The sequence below is a fragment of the Nannospalax galili genome, unplaced genomic scaffold (assembly GCF_000622305.1).
Source record: "Nannospalax galili isolate Female #2095 unplaced genomic scaffold, S.galili_v1.0 scaffold192, whole genome shotgun sequence".
Taxonomy (NCBI): Eukaryota; Metazoa; Chordata; class Mammalia; order Rodentia; family Spalacidae; genus Nannospalax; species Nannospalax galili.
Window position 1 is genome coordinate 1,516,795 of NW_008331810.1, and position 8,438 is coordinate 1,525,232.

Genomic DNA, 8,438 nt, shown 5'->3' on the forward strand with positions numbered 1-8,438 from the left:
TCTCCCTCCTGTGTGTATTGTGCATGTGTGTTCGGGTGAACGTGTACCTGTGTGCAAGTGTTTGTAGGCCAGAGGTTGACAATGAGTGTCTTCCTCAATCACACACCACTTTATTTTTTGAGACAGCCTCTCACTAAAATGAGCTCATTAATTCAGCTATGTCGCTATAGGGGCTGGGCCATTTCTGTCCCTTCCCACTGCTGGAATGACAGACATGTACTGCTGTGCCTGACTTTTATGTGGGAACCAGAGGTCCTAAGTACATAGGACCTCACGCTTTCAAGGATAGGCGCTTTACCAACTGACCCATCCGTAGCCTGTTTATCAGTGATTGTTTACAGATTAACTTCGAGGGAGCTTTTGAAATCCTTCACCCCTGTCAGGTCATGATCTAGTCTAGCATCTGCTATCTGAATTAATCAACGTTTAAAAGTCAGGAAATGGTGGAATCAATCACATGTTCAGAGGATTTTGGAGTTATTTTAGATTTTTTTATTTCGAAGAATTGAGGTGGTTTAAGCAAAATATACACTGATTTAGAAAGGAATTTTAGTGAGCCTTGGGAAATGAGGGTCTGTGCGGACATGTGGTTTTACTTTAAAGACATTAATTAGCAATAAGTTTTTTCCAACTTCTTAAAAGGTGTTTTGGACATTTTAATAGTAACGGCAGTTTTATGTTGCATATTTATTTATTTATTTTGTGTGCCTATGTGTGGGGTGCATGTGGAGGTCAGAGGGAAATTTGCATGACTTGGTTACTACCGGTTCTGGGGATTGAACTCAGGTGGTCAGGCTTGGCAGCAGGTGCCTTTGCACACTGAGCCATCTTGCTGGCTTGGCAATTTTATTTTCAACAGTTATTTCAGCATGAAGTTACCTTTTCCTGAGTTTACAGATTTTGCTTAATAAAGCAAATTACTGAAAAGGAACATTTGATCAAAGGGCTTTAGCATATAAGTCGTGGGCATTATTTTAGGGCTCATTCTTCCTGTGGGTGATGAGGTCTCAGGTGGAGTCCAGTGTGTGCTGCTCGGGGTGCTGGGCCCTGGTGTGGGATCTGAGGTCCCCTCTTCTTCCCTGACATATGGAGCTGCCCATGGCTTTCATCGAAACTACCTGTCCTCAGGCAGGCTAAGGCCACATCCTGCTGCCATCGGTCTTCAGCAAAGTTGTTGGAGCATGCCCACAAGGGGTCATCCGCCAACTGCCTGTGGCAACGTGAACGCGCTGGTACAGCTGAGTATTTGGAACCAAGATCATACAACTCACACCTCAAATGCTGTCCACCTTACTTTAAAAAAAAAAGATTTAATTTTTATTTTTGATTGTGTGTATATGTATATGACTGTATGTGGGTATGTGTACGTGAGTGCACGTACCTGAGGATACAAGAGGTGTTGGATCCCCCAGGTGCTGGAGTTACAGGTGGTTGAGAGCTGCTAGACATGTTGCTGAGAATTGAACTCAGGTCCTGGAAGAGCAACATATGTTCTTAAGCACTAAGGCATCTCTCCAGCCCTGCCTTTTGAGACCAGGATCTCTTACTGGTATTGAACGTGTCAAGTAGGAGAGTCTGGCTGGCCAGCAAGGATCCACCTGTTTCTGCCTCTTCAGCACTGAGGTCACAAGCATGAGCCTGGCTTTTTAAAATGTAGGTTCTGGGGATCAACTTAGCCATCTCCCAGACCCACTATCTGCTCTTTACAGAAAAGTTTCTAAGCCTTGAAATATGAATTGTTGGTTGTTGGGGACTCACCTAGGGCCGCTCTAACAAAGTACCACAAACTTGGTGGCTTAAAAAAATATTTATTTCCCATGTTTCTAGAAGCCATAATGATGCTGGTGCAGGGTTGGAACTTTCTGGAGTCTTTGAGGGAGATCCCTTTCCATGCCTCTCTCCAAACTACCTGGTTTTCCAGCAGTCCTTGGCACTCCATGCCTTACAGAAGTGTCACTCTAGACACTGTGTCTGTCTTCACATGGGTCCTCCTTGTATGACCCCGTGTCTTCACTGGGCTTTCTTATAAGGATGACAGCCATTGAAATAGGATTCACCTTAAATCAATATGTCCTTATCATAGCTGTTTATGCCTGCAAATATCTTATTTCCAAGTAAAGTCACTTTCTGAGTTTCTCAGTGGACATGGACTTGGAGGTACTCTGCAACCTGGTCTTGGGGGCACTATTCAACCTAGACTGGGGCTGTATGCATCCACAGGGCCAGGTTAGCTTCTTCAGAGGCTTAGCTAAAAGTCCTGGGGGTGGGGGGCTGGAGAGATGGTTCATTAATTAAAAGGGCTTACTTGTCTTCCAGAAGACCCATGTTCAATACCCAGCACCCACACTGGGTGACTCACAACTGCCTATAACTGCAGATCCAGGGGATCTGATGCCCTCTTCTGGCACTGCTGCGCCACACACACATACAAATACATAATGAAATAAACTTTTAAAAAAGCCCTGTGGTAGGCTGGATGTGGTGGCACATAATCCCAGTACTCGGGAGGCAGAGGCAGGTGGATCTCTGTGAGATGGAGGCCAACATGGTCTACATAGTAAGTTCTGGGCCATCTGGGGCTACAGAAAAACCCTGTCTCAAAAAAAAAAAAAAAAATGTCCTGCTGTGTGGGAGTGTTTCGAACAGTCTTGGTGTGGTTCCTTTGTTTTGGAAACATATGTGGTCTATTTCAACTTCCCTGCGACTTTCACTTGGGGTTTCCCAGAGTCTGGACAGGATTTCCTCTGTGAGGAAAATCCCCTCCTTGGTCTGGTGAGATGACTCAGTGGGTAAGGTGCCTGTGACCAGGCCTGATGACTCAAGTTCAATCCCTGGAGCCCACAAGGTGGAAAATGCTGCAGGATCACCTTTGTACATAATGATCTTTTGTTTTGTTTTTGTCTTTTTGACACAGGGTCTCCCTGTTGCCCCAGCCGGCCTGGAACTCACTACGTAGACCAGGCTGGCCTGGAACTCACAGAGATACGCCTGCCACTGCCTCCCGAATGCTGGGATTAAAGGCATGTGCCACCACACCCGGCTTGTTTCTTTAAATTTTATTTATTATTATTCTGTATTTTTTTATGTGTGTGTTTTGCTTTCATGTATGTAGATGCACCACATACATGCTAATGCATTTGGAGGTCAGAAGAAGCTACTACAGATGGATGGTTGTTAGCTGCCATGTGGGTTCTGGAAATTGAACCTGGATCCTCTGGAAGAACAGCAAATGTTCTTAACCATTAAGCCATTTCTTCAGCCCTGGCCCTAGATGTTTCTTAATAGAATCAAGTTAAGAATTGAAATGAACTGACATATATACTTTGGGATCTTTGCCAGTTTGTTAGATGAAAAAGTGATTCTCACTGCTGCAACTTACTTTCTGGGTGGTTGAACATGTTTTCAAATTACTTATAAACTGTTCATAAGATTTTTTTCCTGTGATTTATTTTATTTGTATATTTTTATTTTAAGGGTATGAGTGTTTTGTCTGCATGTAAGTACATGCACCACATGCATGCAGTGCCCATGTGGGCCAGAAGAGGGAGCTGGATTCCTGGAAGCTGGAGTTACAGATGGCTGTTAGCTGCCATGTGGGTACTGGGGACTGAACCCGGGTCCTCTGGAAGAGCAGCCAGTGTTCTTAACAGCTGAGCCATCCTCCAACCTCATGCAATTTCATGGATGCTCTTAACAAAAGTGCATTGTTAACGTGTCTGTGAGGTGCCCAGCCCTAAATGGGCACATCTACAATGGAACCTGTACATCGAAGGCTCACGGAACGTCTCTCAAAAGCTCATCAATGAAGCGTCCTTCATTGATGAACACAGAAGGTTGCAGCTGACCAAAATGTAGAGAATAAGAGACTGCAGAGTGCGTTTCCCTGGATAGGATGCACATTAAAGTTCACCCACCCAGGGCTCAGGAACCATTGCAGAAGAAGGGACAGAAAGGTTGTAAAAGCAAGAGGTAGGACATGAACATAAGGAAAGAGTCCTCCAGGCTTCTGGGAACATGCTCATATGAACTTACAGCAATGGCATCAGCATGTACAAGATCCATGCAAACCCAATCAGACAAAAACCCAGCACAGAACTGGGGAAATGGGCAGCAGGCCCCAACCTTAGCTGAGGAACTATTGCCAACTGATCACTGCTGGGTGAGGGAAAGTCAATGTTCTTTAAGGGGGTGACACTAGATAGACTGACCAGGCTCCAATGGATGGACTCATACCAAGGGCCATCTGGGGACAAAAACATGACTCGATAGGCCTTAACATACATGACAATACATGAGACTCTGTGGGTGGGCTATGGTGGATACAGACAGGGGAGGGGTCTAAATATGATTAAGATGTATTGTATGAAATCCACAAAAATTCAATAAAAATACACACTGAGCCAGGCGTGGTGGCACACGCCTTTAATCCCAGCACTCGGGAGGCAGAGGCAGGCGGATCTCTGTGAGTTCAAGGCCAGCCTGGTCTCTATAGCAAGTTCCAGGACAGCTGTGGCTATAGGGAGATCATCAAAAAGACCAAAACAAAATAAAACCGAAAAAAGAAAATATATATATATGCTGACAAAAGTCCATTAGTAGAGCAGAGGGCCTTGTTTTCTGAAAGTTGAAAATGATTTGTAGGCTCACATTCTCAAAGGATGTTCGGAAGTCCTGAAGGCTGTGCTGGTCACTCCTGTAGAGAACCCCGTTTGGGTTCCCAGACCACATGATAGCTCACAAACCACCTACAACTTCTGGTCCAGGGAATCTGACATCCTCCTCTGGCCTCTGCGGGTACTGTATGCATGTGGTGCACTTACACACATGCAGGCAAAACGCTCATACATATGAAATAAAAATAAAATTGCAGAGGCAGGCAGATCTTTGTGAGACTGAGGCCAGCCTGGTCCACATAGTGAGTTTCAGGTGAGTTGGGACAAGGGAGACCCTGTCAAAAAAAAAAAAAAATTGCATGAGCTGGAGAGTTACCATATCCCTCCCCCAGGTTAGCATGTCTATTATAAAAGTAGCCGTCATTAGCCAGGTATGGTGGCGTATGCCTTTAATCCCAGCACTTGGGAGGCAGAGACAGGCAGATCTCTGTGAGATTAAGGCCAGCCTCGTCTCTATAGCAAGTTCCAGGACAGCTGTGGCTATAGGGAGACACTGTTTCAAAAAGACCAAAAAAAAAAAAAAAAAAAAAAAAGTCATCATATAGGCCTTCTCACTGGTTCATGTGGATTCTTGGCCAACCATGTTCTGTGCTCTCTGATGGCAGGAGGCGGGAAGGACACCTCAGGGTCAAGCAGTGGGTGTCTCTGCACCAGGAAGTGGGGGATTGGGTATCAGGGAGTCATGAGTGTCACTCAGTGTTGCCAGTGTGAACTCTGCTTTGCTGTGCATAACAGATGAAGATATTATCCCAAGAGCCATGTCAGACAAGTGTTAGAGAAAGGGAACACCGGACAGAAAGCCAGGCCAGTTAAGGCCAGGCTATCTGCCCAGCAGGGGATTACCACTGGAAGCAGAGTCTGCCGATGACAAGTTGGAATCTGTGTGTCTTAGCCCAGGTGAGGGCCAGGGTGCCGGTCTGGGGACCAAGTCGCCTGGGCTTGGGCACAACCAGAGAGAGCCTGAGCATCAACATCTTTATTATTGTAGAAGTGACTGTCCCTGGTATTCAGAGAAGTGACAAAGGGCAGAATGCAAACCCAGGAGGGTGGGGAAAGGGCTTCTCCACACACCGTCTTACAGGTACTGCATACCTATGTGCGGTCACAGTGCCCTCCACAGAGACTGTCTCTGGGGCAAAGTTCATGGTTAGCATTTCCTGTTTCCCCTTTGCCTCCCACGTGTATAATACACATATTGCTCTGTTTGGCTGGTTTTAAATTTTACAAGTGTTTTCAGTGGTAAGTGGACTCAACTCTGTGCATCCTTCCCTGCCCCGGCCTGCGGGGTCTGCAACGGGGTACCTGGATTGGGGAGTGGGGATGTGGATGAGCCAAGGGGCAAGAGAAATGGAGACAAGACAGTGCTCTGATCAAGTCTCGTTTATTGAAGCACAAGCATACAGTTAAATAAGAAGTACAGACTGGACTGAATCATATCAGCCAGATAGCAAAGTCCCAGGTGTACTCCAAGGGAGGAATCCAGTGAGAGCAAGGCAGTTACCGGAAAAGAAAACAAGACCGCAGGCGAAGGCCACGGGCTCCATCCCGTGCCTGCGAGAGTCTACTGATCAACAGAAAACAGGGATATTTACAATAACTAGAGCAAGGCGGCGGGCTACCAGCCCCGGCTATGAGCCAAGGTTGTGGGCTCTGCTTGTCTGCCAGAGTTTTCGGGCCAAGGCTGCAGGCAGAATGGAAAATAGCCAGCTGAGGCCTGTCAGCAGTTGTGAAGAAGTGGCTAAGACTCAGTCTCCCAATATGCTGAGACGGCTCCCAATAGGTCCCCCTTTTCTTTTTAATTAATAGAACGCAGGGATCGCGAGTGCTATACCCTTAGGGAACTGTGCCTGTCTTAGGTTGGAGTATCCTTCCCCAAGTGCTTACCGAACCAGGCTACCCTCCTGTCTTAGGTCGCTACAAGGGGAGATTCTCATGTACCCGTCTTTGACTGTCCAGTTCATCTCTCAAGGGAGATGGCTAGTAACGCCATCATAGCTATGTGTCCCAATCTGCTCTTTTCTAAACTCTTGCTCCAAAAGATCAAGGCGATGGTAATAGGCCTGTATGGGTTTAGCCAAATGGAGCTCCTCCATCCGATGTTCAATAAAAACTAACAGCCTTTTCACTAAAAACGGCCCAAGTGTAAGAAGAAGCAGGATGACAATTAGAGATGTCATAGAAGGAATCCAAGAAAGAAAAGGAGAATCCAGCCATCTAGAAGGGCTCTGATAGAAATTATGCAGCTTGTAGCTGATGGTCTTCAGGGTCCTCCACCAATCCAGATTTGTTGACATAGAAACAGCATTCCTCCTGTAAAAAAGACAAGTACTCCCCTTCTCTGCAGTAATAAGATCAAGGGCTCTACGATTTTGAAGAGCAACTTGTGCCAAGGAAGTTAATTGGCATTGCAAAGATGCCAAGCTACTGGCTGTAGAATCTATAACTTGCTGTAATTGGGAATTAAATTCTTTTGCAGTATAAAGAGTATGCCCCAAAGCTCCTGCAGAAAGACTAGCAGAAACAGTAAGTCCTATTCCGATTGCAAAAGGAATAAACACCCCTCTCTTAATGCGGGGGTGAAGTAGCCAAGCAAACTCTTCTGGTGTATACATATTTAGCTGGGGTACAATAGTAATTAATACACATGGCCCTGGAGAGGAAATAGTGATCTGCTGATACAAAGATTGATTGCACCAGAAAGACGTAAGAGGAGGAGCATATAAAGGCGAACTGACAGCATGCTTACCCTGACATATAAAGGGGAAATGTCGATAGCAGTGATATAGCAGAGAGAAATATTTTGAGCAGGGTTATGAAGCAATGGAACTGATAACATAGGAGGAGAAAGTACAGTGCCAGGGGCACTAATGCTAAACAAAAAAGAGTTGTTAACAGGAACAGCGGCCAGTAATGGCCGAACTAAGGAAGCACACGACAAACAAGAAGAAGCATTGATATTAGAAAGATTCATCAACTTTAAAGCAAAGTTTAGGTAATTTGGCCAAAGAGCGAGATTAAAGGTAGAATTTGACTGTATGGTCGATTGAAGCTTAGTCTCACTCATAATGATAACCTGTTTTACTTGTTTTTCAATGGCAGCAGGGACCAGCTTGCAGGAAATAAATATAGACCCCACTGGACATGAGGAGTATCCATCATTAAGAATTTTTCCCTTGACTCCATTTTGCCACCTAATGTCCCAGGGGTCATTTATACGAATTGTGAATCGACCATCATCATAACTCAATATGCCATTTTTGTTATAGGCATCATGAAGGCGGCAATTCCAATATCTACATCCGCCATATATAGCACTATCTGTGAGACAACTGCCTCTATTATCATAAGTGAAACATACATAAGGTCTCATTTTGGAGGATAAAATAGACGGGGTGATGGAAATTACGATGGTTGTTTGACAGCCTTTCACTGGACAGTGGGCAGTGCCAATGGTTTGAATGTTGTCATCAGAGCGTCCCTCTTTAACCGGGAATTCCCACTGCATCACCATCTGTGACCAAATAGGACAAATCAGGAGGAACAGGATGTAGCAAGCAGAAGCCAGTGTAGTCTGAAAGAAAACAGAAAAAAGAGAAAAACATTTCTCAGGGAGCCTCACCTTCCCTGGAACATTGATTAGTATCTATTTGCTTTACTAAGCATTCAGGCAACCAACGGGCTGCGTCATGTTGCTGTGAATAAACGCAGACAGATCCTCTGCCCCATATTAACACTGGATCTGGGCCATGCCACGAATTATCCAAG

General features: G+C 45.4%; 1 protein-coding gene across 3 annotated transcripts in view; it reads left to right on the plus strand.

Annotated features, from left to right (window-relative positions):
- The window catches only part of LOC103728919 (SH3 domain-binding glutamic acid-rich protein), a 54,544-nt gene that overhangs the window by 10,964 nt on the left and 35,142 nt on the right, over positions 1 to 8,438 (plus strand). The window lies entirely within an intron of this gene.